Consider the following 20,508-nt stretch of genomic DNA (forward strand, 5'->3'; position numbering starts at 1 on the left):
ACCCAGACCAAGCGGCGGAAGAGGAAGGAGCAGCAGGAGTACAGCGTTATGGACCAATGGACTTGGGAACAGATCCTGGACGGAGAGGGACCATGGACTCAGCCTGGGGATGATCGCCTCACGCAGTGGGAGATTGAAGCGGCGAGAGCGGAGAGGCGCTATTACGAGGAGAGAGAGCGCAACGAGTGCGAGAGGCAGCCCCAATAATTTTTTTGGGGGGGGCACACGGGACAGTCGGTGGAGCTGAGGTCGGTACCAGAGCCAGTCGGGATGACATTGGAGGTGAGCGAGGGATATGAGGCAGAGACTGTGACGGGGTTAATGGGGAAATTAAGAGAGAGCGAGATGAGAGAGCTGCTAGTGTGGTGCATAAAGTACGGCATTCGCCCTAATGAGCGTGTCGTGGGAATGTCACCTGAGGCAGCTCTCCATACTCGTCCTGAGGTGTGTGCTGGTTGTCTGGTAAATACTGTGCCTGCGCCCAGAAACAGGCCTCCTGCATGTCTTCCCAGCCCTGCACGTCCTGTGCCTAAGCCCAGAACCAGGCCTCCTGCATGTCTTCCCAGCCCTGCACGTCCTGTGCCTAAGCCCAGAACCAGGCCTCCTGCATGTCTTCCCACCCTGGTCAAGCCCGTGCCTCCTCCACGGACCAGTCCTCCAGTGGGTCTCCCTATCTTGGTCAAGCCCGTGCCTCCTCCACGGACCAGTCCTCCAGTGGGTCTCCCTATCCTGGTCAAGCCCGTGTCTCCTCCACGGACCAGTCCTCCAGTGGGTCTCCCTATCCTGGTCAAGCCCGTGCCTCCTCCACGGACCAGTCCTCCAGTGGGTCTCCCTATCCTGGTCAAGCCCGTGTCTCCTCCACGGACCAGTCCTCCAGTGGGTCTCCCTATCCTGGTCAAGCCCGTGTCTCCTCCACGGACCAGTCCTCCATTGGGTCTCTCCACCCTGGTCCCTCCTGTGCCACCTCCTCAAACCAGGCCTCCAGCGGGTCTTCCCAGACTGGTGAGTCCAGGGCCTGCGCCCAGAGCCAGGCCTCCGTTATGTCTCCCCAGCCTGGTGAATCCTGAGCCGGAGCTGCCAGAGTGGCCAGACTGCCCGGAGCTGCCAGAGTGGCCAGACTGCCCGGAGCTGCCAGAGTGGCCAGACTGCCCGGAGCTGCCAGAGTGGCCAGACTGCCCGGAGCTGCCAGAGTGGCCAGACTGCCCGGAGCTGCCAGAGTGGCCAGACTGCCCGGAGCTGCCAGAGTGGCCAGACTGCCCGGAGCTGCCAGAGTGGCCAGACTGCCCGGAGCTGCCAGAGTGGCCAGTCAACAGTCACCAGAGCTGCCCGCCAGTCAACAGTCACCAGAGCTGCCCGCCAGTCAACAGTCACCAGAGATGCCCGCCAGTCAACAGTCACCAGAGCTGCCCGCCAGTCAACAGTCACCAGAGCTGCCCGCCAGTCAACAGTCGCCAGAGCTGCCCGCCAGTCAACAGTCGCCAGAGCTGCCCGCCAGTCGTAAGTCGCCAGAGCTGCCCGCCAATCGTAAGTCGCCAGAGCTGCCCGCCAGTCGTACGTCGCCAGAGCTGCCCGCCAGTCGTAAGTCGCCAGAGCTGCCCGCCAGCCGTAAGTCGCCAGAGCTGCCCGCCAGCCGTAAGTCGCCAGAGCTGCCCGCCAGCCGTAAGTCGCCAGAGCTGCCCGCCAGTCGTAAGTCGCCAGAGGTGCCCGCCAGTCGTAAGTCGCCAGAGCTGCCCGCCAGTCAGGAGTCGCCAGAGCCGCCCGCCAGTCAGGAGCCGCCAGAGCCGCCCGCCAGTCAGGAGCCGCCAGTGCCGCCCGCCAGTCAGAAGCCGCCAGAGCCGCCCGACTGCCCGGAACTGCCAGAGCCGACCGACTGCCCGGAACTGCCAGAGCGGCGCGACTGCCCGGAGCTGCCAGAGCGGCGCGACTGCCCGGAGCTGCCAGAGCGACGCGACTGCCCGGAGCTGCCAGAGCGGCCCGACTGCCCGACTGCCCGGAACTGCCAGAGCGGCCCGACTGCCCGGAGCTGCCAGAGCGGCCCGACTGCCCGGAGCTGCCAGAGCGGCCCGACTGCCCGGAGCTGCCAGAGCGGCCCGACTGCCCGGGTCTGCCAGAGTGGCCCGACTGCCCGGGTCTGCCAGAGTGGCCCTCCTGCCCTCCGGCCCAGCCCGAGTGGCCCTCCTGCCCTCCGGCCCAGCCCGAGTGGCCCTCCTGCCCTTCTGCCCAGCCCGAGTGGTCCGTCTGCCAGGGTCAGCCCGAGTGGCCCGTCTGCCCGGCGCAGCTATCATACCAACATGATGTATATGATACTTTATCAGTGTTTACATTCATACCAACATGATGTTTATGATACTTTATCAGTGTTTACAGTCATACCAACATGATGTTTATGATACTTTATCAGTGTTTACAGTCATACCATGAAATGATCAGTTAACCTGTTAGGGCTAGGGGGCAGTATTTACACGGCCGGATAAAAAACGTACCCGATTTAATCTGGTTACTAATCCTACCCAGTAACTAGAATATGCATATACTTGTTATATATAGATAGAAAACACCCTAAAGTTTCTAAAACTGTTTGAATGTTGTCTGTGAGTATAACAGAACTCATATGGCAGGCAAAAACCTGAGAGATTCCTTTACAGGAAGTGGCCTGTCTGACCATTTATTGGCTTTCTTTGACATCTCTTCCCAAAACAAAGGATCTCTGCGGTAACGTGACACTTCCCACGGCTCCCATAGGCTCTCAGAGCCCGGGAAAAAACAGAATGTCGTCATTGCAGCCCCAGGCTGAAGCACATTATCGCCTTAGTCAAGTGGCCGATCAAGGGACAGTGGGCTTAGGCTCGTGCACTGGCCGCCCCCGTCTTTCTGTTTTTCCCTCTATTTACCGAAACGTAGATTCCCGGTCGGAATATTATCGCTTTTTTACGAGATAAATTGCATAAAAATTGATTTTAAACAGCGGTTGACATGCTTCGAAGTACGGTAATGGAATATTTAGACATTTTTTGTCACGAAATGCGCCATGCTCGCGACCCTGATTTACCATTTTGGATAGTGTCTAGAACGCACGAACAAAACGCCGCTGTTTGGATATAACGATTGATTATTTGGGACCAAACCAACATTTGTTATTGAAGTAGAAGTCCTGGGAGTGCATTCTGACGAAGAACAGGAAAGGTAATAACATTTTTATTATAGTAAATCTGATTTTGGTGAAGGCTAAACTTGCCGGGTGTCTAAATAGCTAGCCCGTGATGGCTGGGCTATGTACTTAGAATATTGCAAAATGTGCTTTCACCAAAAAGCTATTTTAAAATCGAACATATCGAGTGCATAGAGGAGTTCTGTATCTATAATTCTTAAAATAATTGTTATGCTTTTTGTGAACGTTTACCGTGAGTAATTTAGTAAATTGTTAGTAAATTCCCTGGAAGTTTGCGGGGGGTATGCTAGTTCTGAACGTCACATGCTAATGTAAAAAGCTGTTTTTTGATATAAATATGAACTTGATTGAAAAAAACATGCATATATTGTATAACATAATGTCCTAGGTGTGTCATCTGATGAAGATCATCAAAGGTTAGTGCTGCATTTAGCTGTCTTCTGGGTTTTTGTGACATTATATGCTAGCTTGAAAAATGGGTGTCTGATTATTTCTGGCTGGGTACTCTGCTGACATAATGTTTTGCTTTCGTTGTAAAGCCTTTTTGAAATCGGACAGTGTGGTTAGATTAACGAGAGTCTTGTCTTTAAATAGCTGTAAAATAGTCATATGTTTGAGAAATTGAAGTAATAGCATTTCTAAGGTATTTGAAAATCGCACCACAGGATTCAACTGGCTGTTACGTAGGTGGGACGATTTGGTGCCACCTGCCCTAGAGAGGTTAACCGGCGCCTTACAACCCCCGGGGAATTGGTCAAAGCATATAGTGAGTTTTGAGTTAATAACATTGGGATGAAAATTCTTGTGACAACTTGGTCCTTCGAGCCGGATCTCAATACCTGCCTCTGTCGTCCCAAGGAACTGCTGGAAACCGTGCACGGGCGGATCCAGGATCCGTAAGACAAAGACCTGACCTTTGAATTGAGGGTTTATTTCAGGCCAGTGGTGAACTGGTACACGACAGAGGTGGTGACGAGATCCAACCTACATTGAATTCTCAGCTGCAAGAATAAGGTCAGTAGTCTTTATTCATGGTTTTGGGGGTACGATCTAAACTTGCATTAGACGTATACATTGGTATAAATCTTGCGTAGGTAAGGTGATAATTACTAAAGTCCAGGAGGATTCATATTCAGTATACCGTTTAAAAAAAAGTTTATATAGAGAAAGTTCAAAAGTAACAAAGTATCTAGATAAATATAAAACGGTGGGCTGAGTATTGAACAAAATTGGGTCCGCAATGTCTCAAGGTAGTTGAGGCCATTACCAAAATAAACTACCCCGTATCAAAATAGTCTGGGACTATTAGAGGAATATGGGAAGTAGTCTGGGACTATTAAAAATATATGGAAAATAGTCTGGGACTATTAGAGGAATATGGGAAGTAGTCTGGGACTATTAGAGGAATATGGGAAGTAGTCTGGGACTAGTAAAAATATATGGAAAATAGTCTGGGACTATTCAAAATATATGGGAAATAGTCTGGGACTATTAGGGGTATATGGGAAGTTGTCTGGGACTAGTAAAAATATATGGGAAGTAGTCTGGGACAAGTTAAAATATATAGATTGTAAGATTTAAGTATAAAAACAGTAAAAGCACACACATAGATTGTGAGAATAAGCATAATAACAAGGAAGGTAATTGAATAACATGGGTGGTAAATCCTCAAAGGAGGTCCCGAAATTAACCGGGGATGAGAGGTATATGGAATCCAAGGATAAAAGGAACATTTATTTTGGCCCAAAATGGAGAAAGAAGTACGAACTTGATGGACGTTTAGATGTAGAAAAGCTAGAGTTGATGGTAAAACATAGACATGAAGATAGTGAAGAGGACAGGACAGTCAAAGCCCTGAGAAGGCTGCTGGAAGAACAGCGAAAGGAGAGAGAGGAACTACTGAAGTTGAGAGAGGAGAGTACTGAGCTAGTAAGGAGAAAGAGTGAGGATAGAGAGTTCAGAAAATTAACCCAAGAATGGGAAAAAGATAGACGGGGACTAGGACATAAGTGTGGAAGACCTAAGGCCCTCAGTAGACTGGATCCCCATAATCAGAGTCCAGGGAGAGAAAGAAGCCAGGGAGATTCAGAATGGATAGAGGAGGATGGGGAGAGTGGCCAGTACCCTATGATAGCATTGCCAAACCCACGGGCTGGGGATGATGGGGCACTGGCCACTCTGGATGTATACAGGGCATGGACACAGAGAGATGTGGTCCGAGCCGTAGAGGGTGTAGTGCATCCTAAGACAGGTATAGAAGGGTTCAGAAGAGAACTGGAAGGTCTAGCAGCCAGCTTTAAGCTAGACACAGGGGAGATTGAGAGAGCAGTAAGACAGCTGGTGGGGAAGGACTGGGCAGCAGTCCGGGGACAGTGGGTACCTGGACATAATGATTTGGTGGTATTGCCCTGGGCAGCAGATGGGCCATATGCCGACAAAATAGCACAGCTGTGTAATAATCTGAGGGAACACTATCACCGACATGCCTATTTTTCCAAGATCCACGAATGTAAGCAGGGAGACAGTGAGACCATAAGTCAGTACCTAGAGAGGCTGAAATATGTTTTCAATGCCAACGGTGGGTTAATAGAGCCACCGGGAGCCCAGGGGAACGATACAGCATATCACCAACAACTGAAAATAGCTTTCCTCAGTGGAATGCGCCCAGAGATAAGTCGTACCATAAAAAAGACTCTAGTAGGGTAGGGAACAGCAACTCTGGCAGAGGTAAAGAGATATGCCGTTCACTATGAGCAGGATGGGAAAAAACGACAGAATGAAAAAAGAACAGAAAAGAGCAGAGTACCTGGTAGCAACCCTAGGGGAAATAGCGGGGAGGAGCAGAGACTCTGTAGACAGGAGGGGAAAAACAGGGAAACACGATGACAGAGACGGAGAGAAGCGGTGTTTTAATTGCGATAAAACAGGACATTTCGCCAGGGACTGTAAAACACCCTGCAAATACTGTAACCAAGTAGGACACAATCACCGTATCTGCAGACATAAGGGGAAAGGCAGGCGTGACAATCGGGGTGGGAAGGGAGAGAAGAACAATAGGCGCCCACAGCCCGATTCAGGGAAGGAGGAAAAAGAGGATGAGGCATGACTAGATTCAGAGGAGGGGGAAGATCTGAGTGAACTAGACGAGGGGGTAACAGAACCAAATTGTGAAGTGTTTGAATTGGCAACCATTGATTTGGCATTACAACAGGAACAGAAACCACATTTGATATTGACGGTAATGGGAAAGAAAATACAGTTTCTTTGTGACACAGGAGCATGCCGTACAGCGATCTGTGCTGCTGATAAACCTGAGGGAGTAAGAATATATGGGGAAAAGATTATAGTTCGCTCAGCTTCAGGACATCAATTCATGGAAAGGTTGTCCTCACCAATCAATTTAGAACATGAGCAGTCTGGAGGGGAGGCAACCGTCCCTGTCTTGATATCCAAATTGTGCCCTGTGAACCTGCTGGGACGTGATGTAATGACCAAATTAAATGTAGCCGTCACTCCCATTGAACGGGGAATGATGGCATACATTGTGCGAGATAACATGGTAGTTTGCGGGGAACCGTGCTATTGGTATAGTCAAGATCTGTTAACCTCTCTAGGCTAGGCGGGACGAATTCGTCCCACCTACGTAACAGCCACTGCCAGCCTGTGGCGCGATTTTCAAAACCTTAAAAATCCTATTACTTCAATTTCTCAAACATATGACTATTTTACAGCCATTTAAAGACAAGACTCTCGTTAATCTAACCACACTGTCCGATTTCAAAAAGGCTTTACAACGAAAGCAAAACATTAGATTATGTCAGCAGAGTACCAAGCCAGAAATAATCCGACACCCATTTTTCAAGCCAGCATATAATGTCACCAAAACCCAGAAGACAGCTGAATGCAGCACTCACCTTTGATGATCTTCATCAGATGACAACCCTAGGACATTATGTTATACAATACATGCATGTTTTGTTCAATCAAGTTCATATTTATATCAAAAACCAGCTTTTTACATTAGCATGTGACGTTCAGAACTAGCATACCCCCCGCAAACTTCCGGGGAATTCGCTAACATTTTACTAAATTACTCACGATAAACATTCACAAAAAGCATAACAATTATTTTAAGAATTATAGATACAGACCTCCTCTATGCACTCGATATGTCCGATTTTAAAATAGGTTTTTGGTGAAAGCACATTTTGCAATATTCTAAGTACATAGCCCAGGCATCACGGGCTCGCTATTTAGACACCCGGCAAGTTTAGCACTCACCATAATCATATTTACTATTATAAAAGTTTCATTACCTTTTGTTGTCTTCGTCAGAATGCACACCCAGGACTGCTACTTCAATAACAAATGTTGGTTTGGTCCAAAATAATCCATCGTTATATCCGAATAGCGGCGTTTTGTTCGTGCATTCCAGACACTATCCGAAATAGTAAAGAAGTGTCGCGCGCATGGCGCAATTCGTGACAATAAAATTCTAAATATTCCATTACCGTACTTCGAAGCATGTCAACCGCTGTTTAAAATCAATTTTTACGACATTTTTCTCGTAGAAAAGCGATAATATTCCGACAGGGAATCTCCTTTTCGGCAAACAGAGGAAAAAATCCCAAAGGCGGGGGCGGTCGGGGTCACGCGCATAAGCCCAGTGTCCCTTGATCGGCCACTTGAGAAAGGCGATAATGTGTTTCAGCCTGGGGCTGGAATGACGACATTCTGTTTTTTCCCGGGCTCTGAGCGCCTATGGACGACGTGGGAGGTGTCACGTTAGAGCAGAGATCCTTAGTAAATGATAGAGATGGAAAAGAAGTTCAAGAAATGGTCAGACAGGCCACTTCCTGTAAAGGAATCTCTCAGGTTTTGACCTGCCATTTGAGTTCTGTTATACTCACAGACACCATTCAAACAGTTTTAGAAAATTTAGGGTGTTTTCTATCCATATGTAATAAGTATATGCATATTCTAGTTACTGGGTAGGAGTGGTAACCAGATTAAATCGGGTATGTTTTTTATCCAGCCGTGTCAATACTGCCCCCTAGCCCTAACAGGTTAACCTGTTGATTTCCCAGTAAGGTTATTTTTAAATCTGGCAAGTTGATTGCGTTCAAGAGATGTAAATCTATAATTCTTTAAATGACAATATAATATTTTACCAATGTTTTCTAATTTTAATTATTTAATTTGTGGTGCTGACTTGACTGCCGGTTATTGGAGGGAAACGATTTCCTCAACATCAATGCCATAGTAAAACGCTGTTTTTGGATATAAATATGAACTTGATAGAACTAAAAATGCATGCATTGTCTAACATAATGTCCTAGGAGTGTCATCTGATGGAGATTGTAAAAGGTAGTGCATCATTTTAGCTGGTTTTATGGTTTTGGTGACCCTGTCTTTGAATTGACAAAACATTACACACAGCTATTGTCAATGTACTCTCCTAACATAATCTAACTTTATGCTTTCGCTGTAAAACCTTTTTGAAATCGGACAAAGTGGTTAGATTAAGGAGATGTTTATCTTTCAAAGGGTGTAAAATAGTTGTATGTTTGAAAAATTTGAATTTTGACATTTATTTGGTTTCAAATTTGCCGCTCTTGAAATGCACCTGCTGTTGATGGAGTGCACCACGGGGGGGACGCTAGCATCCCACCTAGCCCCAAGAGGTTAAGGGGGGAGTAACGGATAATCCTAAAACCTTGATGGAACTTGCGGATGATGCAGTACCAGGCCTCACTAAAATGCCCCCCGATGACTTACACTGCCCTCTCCGGTATAATAGACACCCAGGCCCCAATCCAGTCTATAAGGAGGCATTACTTAAAACCACAGAGAGAATTAAAGGGCTAAAGTGGTTCCACTATGACAGTATACATGCAGCAGGGGAGTAGAGCCACAGCCTCAGACACAAAGACTGTTCAGGGAAAGGTGTGGCCCCCATGTCTCTCTTGCGAAAGAACCTTCAGAAGGGTGGGAGGACATTTCAGTGGATATCTAAGGGAAAGAGAATCACAGACTGGGCAGACATGATGAGTGGAGATCAGCATAGTCCATCAACCGATAGATATCGTAGGAAGCTAAATTGGAGAGCAAATAGTGTTCCTGTGGTACATTTGAGTGAATGTGGGAGGTACTGAGGAGAGGCATGAAAATAAGGGAGAGCCGCACACCCTAGGAGCTCAGATGCAACGTTTCGTTGCTTTGATGCAACATTTCGACAGCCAAGCTGTCTTCATCAGGGTATAACCTGTTGGGTCTAGGGGGCAGCATTTGCACGTCTGGATAAAAAAAATGTACCCGATTTAATCTGGTTACTAATCCTACCCAGTAACTAGAATATGCATATACTTATTATATATGGATAGAAAACACTCTAAAGTTTCCAAAACTGTTTGAATGGTGTCTGTGAGTATAACAGAACTCATTTGGCAGGCAAAACCCTGAGACATTTTCTGACAGGAAGTGGATACCTGATGTGTTGTATTGACTTTAAACCTCTCCCATTGAAAAACACAGGGGTTTAGGAATATTTTGGCACTTCCTATTGCTTCCACTAGATGTCACCAGCCTTTACAAAGTGTTTTGAGTCTTCTGGAGGGAGATCTGACCGAACAAGAGCCATGGAACGGTGATGTCCCATTAGACACCTGGCGCGCTACTTCATGTTGGGTACCCTCGTTCCAATACGTTATAAAAGGCTATGCATTCGTCCACCTTGAATATTATTCATGTTCTGGTTAAAAAAGGCCCTAATGATTTATGCTATACAACGTTTGACATGTTTGAACGAACGGAAATATATTTTTTCCCCTCGTTCATGACGAGAAGTCCGGCTGGCTTACATCATGTGCTAACGAGACGGAGATTTTTGGACATAAATGATGAGCTTTTTTGAACAAAACTACATTCGTTATGGACCTGTGATACCTGGAAGTGACATCTGATGAAGAGAATCAAAGGTAATGGATTATTTACATAGTATTTTCGATTTTAGATCTCCCCAACATGACGTCTAGTCTGTATCGCAACGCGTATTTTTCTGGGCACAGTGCTCAGATTATTGCAAAGTGTGATTTCCCAGTAAGGTTATTTTTAAATCTGGCAAGTTGATTGCGTTCAAAAGATGTAAATCTATAATTCTTTAAATGACAATATAATATTTTACCAATGTTTTCTAATTTTAATTATTTAATTTGTGACGCTGACTTGACTGCCGGTTATTGGAGGGAAACGATTTCCTCAACATCAATGCCATAGTAAAACGCTGTTTTTGTATATAAATATGAACTTGATAGAACTAAAAATGCATGCATTGTCTAACATAATGTCCTAGGAGTGTCATCTGATGGAGATTGTAAAAGGTTAGTGTATCATTTTAGCTGGTTTTATGGTTTTGGTGACCCTGTCTTTGACCCTGTCTTGTAAATGTACTGTCCTAACATACTCTAAATTTATGCTTTCGCCGTAAAACCTTTTTGAAATCGTAAAACGTGGTTAGATTAAGGAGATGTTTATCTTTCAAATGGTGTAACATAGTTGTATTTTTGAAAAATTTGAATTTTGACATTTATTTGGATTCAAATTTGCCGCTCTTGAAATGCACCTGCTGTTGATGGAGTGCACCACAGGTGGCACGCTAGCGTCCCACCTAGCCCCAAGAGGATAATCCGAGGAGGGTATAACTGAGGAGAGGCATACCTGTTAACTGAAGTTACCTGTTAACCTGTTAGGGCTAGGGGGCAGTATTGACACGGCTGGATAAAAAACATACCCGATTTAATCTGGTTACCACTCCTACCCAGTAACTAGAATATGCATATACTTATTACATATGGATAGAAAACACCCTAAATTTTCTAAAACTGTTTGAATGGTGTCTGTGAGTATAACAGAACTCAAATGGCAGGTCAAAACCTGAGAGATTCCTTTACAGGAAGTGGCCTGTCTGACCATTTCTTGAACTTCTTTTCCATCTCTATCTTTTACTAAGGATCTCTGCTCTAACGTGACACTTCCTACGTCGTCCATAGGCGCTCAGAGCCCGGGAAAAACCTGTATGTCGTCATCCCAGCCCCAGGCTGAAACACTTGATAGCCTTTCTCAAGTGGCCGATCAAGGGACTCTGGGCTTAGGCGCATGACCCGACCGCCCCCGCCTTTGTGATTTTTTCCTCTGTTTGCCGAAAAGGAGATTCCCTGTCGGAATATTATCGCTTTTCTACAAGAAAAATGGCGTAAAACTTGATTTTAAACAGCGGTTGACATGCTTCGAAGTACGGTAATGGAATATTTAGAATTTTTTTGTCACGAATTGCGCTATGCGCATGACCCTTCTTTACCATTTCGGATAGTGTCTGGAACGCACGAACAAAACGCCGCTATTTGGATATAACGATGGATTATTTTGGACCAAACCAACATTTGTTATTGAAGTAGCAGTCCTGGGAGTGCATTCTGACGAAGACAACAAAAGGTAATCAAACTTTTATAATAGTAAATATGATTATGGTGAGTGCTAAACTTGCCGGGTGTCTAAATAGCTAGCCCGTGATGCCTGGGCTATGTACTTAGAATATTGCAAAATGTGCTTTCACCAAAAAGCTATTTTAAAATCGGACATATCGAGTGCATAGAGGAGGTCTGTATCTATAATTCTTAAAATAATTGTTATGCTTTTTGTGAACGTTTATCGTGAGTAATTTAGTAAAATGTTAGCGAATTCCCCGGAAGTTTGTGGGGGGTATGCTAGTTCTGAACGTCACATGCTAATGTAAAAAGCTGGTTTTTGATATAAATATGAACTTGATTGAACAAAACATGCATGTATTGTATAACATAATGTCCTAGGGTTGTCATCTGATGAAGATCATCAAAGGTGAGTGCTGCATTTAGCTGTCTTCTGGGTTTTGGTGACATTATATGCTAGCTTGAAAAATGGGTGTCTGATTATTTCTGGCTTGATACTCTGCTGACATAATCTAATGTTTTGCTTTCGTTGTAAAGCCTTTTTGAAATCGGACAGTGTGGTTAGATTAACGAGAGTCTTGTCTTTAAATAGCTGTAAAATAGTCATATGTTTGAGAAATATAAGTAATAGGATTTTTAAGGTTTTGAAAATCGCGCCACAGGCTGCAAGTGGCTGTTACGTAGGTGGGACGAATTCGTCCCGCCTAGCCCAGAGAGGTTAAAAGAGGAAGTAAACATAGACATAGCTATATTAAAATTGTCAGTCTAGAGCACCAGTGAAAGTGATTTCTAAACGGGAGAAGTTAGGAGCAATTTACATAAGGACGGTATTTGGTATCATGATAAGTTACCAATACTACCTACGTCATTGTTTAGATATGCGGCAAGATTGACACATGGGCAGAGCCATGTGTCAACAGGGGATAGTAAAGCAGGTGGTAGTGCAGGTTAGAAAACACTTTGTGGCCTATTAGATAACGAACTACTTAAATTTTTTTTTTTTATAATAGATAAGTAAATTAAATGGGAAGAAGCGTTCCCAACTTACTGGGAGAATACGATTAGGGTAGTTGGTTTACTAGGATCTATCTCTTTAAATAAAGGATTACATTTTTAAATAAAGGATTACATTTTTCCGACTCCCGGTCGGAAAAATCATATCGCCATTAGCATAACAAAATGTAATAATTTTTTTTTGTCATTTTTTTTCTTCAAATTATATCGTTTTATAGATACACCTCTCCTGAATCTAACCACGTTGTCCGATTCCAAAAAGGCTTTACAGCAAATGCAAAACATTAGATTATGTTAGAGGAGTATATCGTAAAAGTAGCCACATTGAGTGGGCTGAGTCACTGACGTGATCTTCCTGTCTGGGTTGGCGGCCCCCCCTTGGGTTGTGCCGTGGCGGAGATCTTTGTGGGCTATACTCGGCCTTGTCTTAGGACGGTAAGTTGGTGGTTGGAGACATCCCTCTAGTGGTGTGGGGGCTGTGCTTTGGCAAAGTGGGTGGGGTTATATCCTGCCTGTTTGGCCCTGTCCGGGGGTTTCATCGGATGGGGCCACAGTGTCTCCTGATCCCTCCTGTCTCAGCCTCCAGTATTTATGCTGCAGTAGTTTATGTGTCGGGGGGCTAGGGTCAGTCTGTTACATCTGGAGTATTTATCTTGTCTTATCCGGTGTCCTGTGTGAATTTAAATATGCTCTCTCTAATTCTCTCTTTCTCTCTTTCTTTCTTTCTCTCGGAGGACCTGAGCCCTAGGACCATGCCTCAGGACTACCTGGCATGATGACTTGTTGCTCTCCCCAGTCCACCTGGCCGTGCTGCTGCTCCAGTTTCAACTGTTCTGCCTGCGGCTATGGAACCCTGACCTGTTCACCGGACATGCTTGTTGCACCCTCGACAACTACTATGATTATTATTATTTGACCATGCTGGTCATTTATGAACATTTTAACATCTTTACCATGTTCTGTTATAATATCCACCCGGCACATCCAGAAGAGGACTGGCCACCCCTCATAGCCTGGTTCCTCTCTAGGTTTCTTCCTTGGTTTTTGGCCTTTCTAGGGAGTTTTTCCTACGGAGTTTTTCCTAGCCACCGTGCTTCTTTCACATGCATTGCTTGCTGTTTGGGGTTTTAGGCTGGGTTTCTGTACAGCACTTTGAGATATCAGCTGATGTACGAAGGGCTATATAAATACATTTGATTTGATTTGAAATTTGATTTGATTTTCCAACCAACCACATGCATCACAAATAACCAAAAAACAGCTAAATGCAGCACTAACCTTTGACAATCTTCATCAGATGACACACCTAGGACATCATGTTACACAATACATGCATTCTTTTGTTCGATAAAGTTCATATTTATATATAAAAACAGCATTTTACATCGGTGCGTAACGTTGACTATCTATTTTCCCTCAAATGCATCCGATGAAACAGAGCTACAATTTTTTTAATTACTATTCGAAAACATTTTTAAAATGTAAAATTGTCATTCTAAGATTTATAGATGAATATCTCTTGAAAGCACCTGTAATGCCAGATTTAAAATTAACTTTACTGGGTAATCATACTTTGCGATGAAAGAGGATGCGATACTCTGAAAAATGCTAACGTTACAAGGTCAGCGCCATCTTGGAACAATCGCATATCACATCTAGTCTTGTATACTATTGTCAATAATCCCTTACCTTTGAATGTCTTCATCAGAAAGCACTTCCAGGAATCCCAGGTCCACAACAAATTTATTTTCGTTCAAAAAAATTAGTCCTTTATGTTCCAAGAGCTTGTTCTTGTTAGCGCGTCTGAAAGCTGATCCAAATGCTCCGTCGGCCGCGGGACAGCCATTTCGAGAAAATGCATTTTTTTCCCATTTAGGTTCGTTCAAACATGTCAAACGTTGTATAACATAAATCTTCAGGGCGTTTTTCAACAAGAGAGCCAATAAGATTCAAGGAGGATGATTGCATTGTGTTTCAAAACGTTTCGAAAGCTGAGTGTAACCAGGGGCGCCGGGGTCATAATGGTGATGGCCCTCTCCGTGTGACCACGTTCCACAGCGTGTCAATCATTCAGTGTTCACAGTAGGAGACTCAAATCCCTTTGTAAAGACTGGGGACATCTAGTGGAAGCAATAGGAAGTGCTCAATGAACCATAGCTCATGGTGTGATTAATAGGCAATGTGATGAAGTTGAGTTCGCAATTCAGAATTCCACATCCTGTTTCCATCTGTCTCGGGGTTTTGACTGCCATATGAGTTCTGTTATAATCACAGACACCATTCAAACAGTTTTAGCAACTTTAGGGTGTTTTCTATCCACAAGTATTAATTATATGCATATCCTAGCTTCTGAGTTTGAGTAGTAGGCCGTTTAAAATGGGCACACATCCTAAGCGAACGTCAAGAGGTTAAGAATTATAGATACAGACCTCCTTTATGCAATCGCTATGTCCGATTTTAAAATAGCTTTTCGGTGAAAGCACATTTTGCAATATTCTGAGTAGATAGCCCGGCCATCATGGCTAGCTATTTTGACACCCACCAAGTTTGGCACTCACCAAACTCAGATTTAATATAAGAAAAATTGGATTACCTTTGCTGTTCTTCGTCAGAATGCACTCCCAGGACTTCTACTTAAACAAGAAATGTTGGTTTGGTTCCAAATAATCCATAGTTATATCCAAATAGCTGCGTTTGTTCTTGCGTTCAAGACACTATCCGAAGGGTGACGCGCCGGCGCGTATCGTGACAAAAAATGTCGAAATATTCCATTACCGTACTTCGAAGCATGTCAAACGCTGTTTAAAATAAATTTTTATGCAATTTTTCTCGTAAAATAGCGATAATATTCCGACCGGGCGACGTTTTTTTCGTTAAAAGACTGAAAATGTAAAATGGACTCTTCACGTGCATGCGCTCGCCCGTTTCATTGTTCTCAGATCGACCACTATCCAAATGCGCTACTGTTTTTCAGCCAGGGACTGCAGAGTCATCATTCAACGTTCTGGCGCCTTCTGAGAGCCTATGGGAGTCTTAGAAAATGTCACGTTACAGCAGAGATCCTCTGTTTTCGATAAAGAGGCTATAGAAGGCCAGGAAATCGTCAGAGAGGGCACTTCCTGTATAGAATCTTCTCAGGTTTTGGCCTGCCATATGAGTTCTGTTATACTCACAGACACCATTCAAACAGTTTTAGAAACTTTAGGGTGTTTTCTATCCAAATCAAACAATTATATGCATAGTCTAGTTTCTGGGCAGGAGTAATAACCAGATTAAATCGGGTACGTTATTTATCCGGCCGTGAAAATACTGCCCCCTATCCTAAACAGGTTAAACCGCAGCCGTCGACACAGCAGTTCTTAACCTGTTGGGGCTAGGGGCAGTATTTTCACAGCCGGATAAAAAATGTACCCGATTTAATCTGGTTACCACTCCTACCCAGTAACTAGAATATGCATATACTTATTACATATTGATAGAAAACACCCTAAAGTTTTTAAAACTGTTTGAATGGTGTCTGTGAGTATAACAGAACTCATTTGGCAGGCAGAAACCTGAGAAGGTTTCATGCAGGAAGTGGCCTGTCTGACAAGGTGTTGTTGTTCTTGCTTCTGTTTATTGAAGCGTCAGGATCTTAGCTGTTACGTGACACTTCCCACAGCTCCAATGGGGTCTCAGAGCCCGGGAAAAACCTAAATGAAGTAATTCAAAGCTCTAAGTGGTCTATCAGGGGACATAGGGCTTTAGGCCCGTGCACAGTCCGCCCCCGTCTTTCTGTTTTTCCCTCATTTTACAGACACGCAGATTCCCGGTCGGAATATTATCGCTTTTCTACGAGATAAATTGCATAAAAATTGATTTTAAACAGCGGTTGACATGCTTCGAAGTACGATAATGGAATATTTAGACATATTTTGTCACGAAATGCGCCATGCGTGCGACCGTTATTTACCATTTCGGATAGTTTCTGGAACGCACGAACAAAACGATGCTCTTCGGATATAACGATGGATTATTTGGGACCAAACCACCATTTGTTATTGAAGTAGAAGTCCTGGGAGTGCATTCTGACAAAGAACAGGAAAGGTAAGACCATTTTTCTTATAGTAAATGTGATTTTGGTGAAGGCTAAACTTGCCGGGTGTCTAAATAGCTAGCCCGTGATGGTTGGGCTATGTACTTAGAATATTGCAAAATGTGCTTCATCCGAAAAGCTATTTTAAAATCAGACATATCGAGTGCATAGAGGAGTTCTGTATCTATTATTCTTAAAATAATTGTTATGCTTTTTGTGAACGTTTATCGTGAGTAATTTAGTAAATTGTTAGTAAATTTACCGGAGGTTTGCGGGGGGTATGCTAGTTCTGAACGTCACATGCTAATGTAAAAAGCTGGTTTTTGATATAAATATGAACTTGATTGAACAGACATGCATGTATTGTATAAAATAATGTCCTAGGTGTGTCATCTGATGAAGATCATCAAATGTTAGTGCTGCATTTAGCTGTCTTCTGGGTTTTTGTGACATTATATGCTAGCTTGAAAAATGGGTGTCTGATTATTTCTGGCTGGGTACTCTGCTGACATAATCTAATGTTTTGCTTTCATTGTAAAGCCTTTTTGAAATCGGACAGTGTGGTTAGATTAACGAGAGTCTTGTCTTTAAAATGCTGTAAAATAGTCATATGTTTGAGAAATTGAAGTAATAGGATTTCTAAGGTTTTTGAATAACGCGCCACAGGATTCGACTGGCTGTTGAGTGGGTGAGACTCAAGCGTCCCACCTAGCCCTGAGAGGTTAAAAGAGGAAGTAAACATAGACAAAGCTATATTAAAATTGTCAGTCTAGAGCACCAGTGAAAGGGATTTCGAAATGGGAGAAGTTAGGAGCAATTTATATAAGGACTGTATTTGGTATCATGATAAGTTACCAATTCTACCTAAGTCATTGTTTAGAGATGCGGCAAGATTGACACATGGGCAGAGCCATGTGTCAACAGGGGGATAGTAGAGCAGGTTCGGAAACACTTTGTGGCCTATTGGATAACAAACTACTTAAAAAACATTTTTTATAATAAATAAGTATATTAAATGGGAAGAAGCGGTCCCAACTTACTGGGTGGACAAGATTAGGGTAGTTGGTTTACTAGGATCTATCTCTTTAAATAATGGATTACATTTTAGCTGATCAGGTAAACCATATAGAATGCCAGAGTTAGGGAGGCCAGAACAGGTAGACATAGAAGTTGAAGATATACTAACAGCACACATGGTTAACCAAACCCGTATGTCCGAGACTTTGTGTCCAACAGGTGAATTACAGGAGAAGATGATTCACTCAATCCAACCAGGAGACTGGGTGTGGATCCAGTCCCTGAGGAGAAAAGAACTGGAAGCAGCCACGGTGGGAGGGCCCATACCAAGTGTTCCTGGTAATAGCCTTCACGGTGAGAATAGCTGAAAGAGCTACCTGGGTTCATATCACACATTGCGGGAGGGTAAGACACACTGACACTGTCGAACAATCACAGAGTTAGGAGAAGAACCGAATACCAATAAGGTTCGGGGGTTACCTCTCTAACGAAGATTCCCAAACCTGCCCGATCCTCACTGTGTGCGTTCATAGAAGTGAAAGTGTGGGTTGGCCTCTAGCCAGTGATATATTCTCCGGGAGGGGGTGGGGCTTTACAGGGGTACTGGTCAGTCTGAGCTGTCTGATTGTGGGAGCCATATTCCTAATACACCATGAACCACTCGAGAAGTCAGAAAGTGGTAACTTGACCCATAGTGTAGAAGATGAGGAGTTTTTATGGCCTAGGTACAAAAGGTCACTCGATCTGGATAAAAAAGGAAGTGAGAGTAGAGTTAGGGAAGGATGTCTCAATAGAGTTCTATGCAGACCAAATGGGGTCCCTAACCTCCTGGCAGTCTAGGACTCGGACTTCATGGGGAAGATATCTGTGTAGATCCCGGTGTAACTCATGGAATCGGGTCATAGCTCACACAGAGAGAGAAGGCTATGTCAATCCACACACCCAATATAGAAACAGATGGAGTATAGTGAAGGCCAGGGTTTTTGACTGCAATCCAGAGCAAGGGAAGTATTGCTTGAAGATAGGAATGACCATTAAAAGCATAAAGAAAGAGGATTTAGGGTTATGGTATGTTGGCCTTGACCAGACCATTGTCGACACTGCGGTACCATTCCGAGTAGTAGAGGTTAGGACAGGAGATAGTTCTACCGCCAGCCAGAATACCAGTAGTACCCCCTGATAAAACGGACATTACCCGTGTAGTCATCCAGAGCCAAGGACCAGTGAGGATAGTTAAGACGAAGATCTTAACCTCTTAGTGTTCACCTAGGATAGGGGGCGTTACAGCGATTTTTGAAAAAAATATGTGCCCATTTTAAACGGCCTCGTACTCAAACTCAGAAGCTAGGATATGCACATACTTATTAGATATGGATAGAAAACACCCTAAAGTTTCTAAAACTGTTTGAATGGTGTCTTTCAGTATAACAGAACTCATTTGGCAGTCAAAACCCCGAAACAGTTTCTAACAGGATGTGGAAATCTGATATGCGCACTCAACTTCAGCACTTTGCCTATAATTCACACCGTGAGCTATGGTTCATTGAGCACTTCCTATGGATTCCACTAGATGTCCCCAGTCTTTACAAAGTGTTTTGAGTCTTCTACTATCAAAACTGACTGAAAGAGAGGCTGTTTATGTTGGTCACATGAGGAGGGGCCATCACCATTATGACGCCGGCGCCTCTGGCGAGCCTCCCATTTCGAAACGTTTTAAAAAACAATGCAACCGTCCCCATTGAATCTTATTGAAGCTGTGGTTGAAAAAGGCCCTAAAAATGTATGTTATACAACGTTTGACATGTTTGAACGAACTTAAATATATTTTTTTGACACTATCGTCACGAGAACTCCCGCGGACGACGGCACATTTGGATTACCCTTCAGAACGCGCTAACGACAAGAAAATTGTTTTCGAATAGTAATTTTGTAAATTGTAGCGCTGATTCAAATGATGCATTTGAGGGAAAAAAGTTTCTCAACGTTACGCGCCGATGTAAAATGCTGTTTTTATATATAAATATGAACTTTATTGGACAAAAGAATGCATGTATTGTGTAACATGATGTCCTATGAGTGTCATCTGATGAAGATTGTCAAAGGTTAGTGCTGCATTTAGCTGTTTTTTGGTTATTTGTAATGCATGTGGTTGGTCGGAAAATGGCTATGAGGCTACTTTTACGATATACTCCTCTAACATAATCTAATGTTTTGCTTTTGCTGTAAAGCCTTTTTGAAATCGGACAACATGGTTCGATTCAGGAGAGGTGTATCTATAAAACGATATGAAATAGTACTATATTTGAAGAAAAAAAAATATTACATTTTGTTATGCAAATGGCGATAGGATTTTTCGCTGGATGTCCGTCCCGTATGCGGCCGACCAAGGGTTAAGGAAGTGATTGAGGTGGAGACTTGGTTTGGGGATTCCAACCTATGGCTGGAATGGATTCAGTATACAGCTAGATCAGTAGCTAAAGAAGAAGGTTATACCTGCGCAACAGCCAAACTTCAGTTGACAACCATCCCCTTTCTACTCGATGGAATTCATTTACCAAGGGAAATGGCCTGTATGGTAAAGCTGTTCAGGAAGGCAAGGAAGCCAGACAGTTGCACTGAGCTGCATTATCTGTATCCTATGTGCCCATTAGATCCAGACTTCCCCCTTTCACAGTCGCAGGAGGAGACTATTATTGTGTGGCTCGACACAACACACACGGATGGAACTTAGGGGAAGTAAGAACATGCAA

This window comes from Salmo salar, unplaced genomic scaffold (assembly GCF_965601325.2).
Source record: "Salmo salar unplaced genomic scaffold, fSalSal1 ptg000647l, whole genome shotgun sequence".
Lineage (NCBI taxonomy): Eukaryota > Metazoa > Chordata > Actinopteri > Salmoniformes > Salmonidae > Salmo > Salmo salar.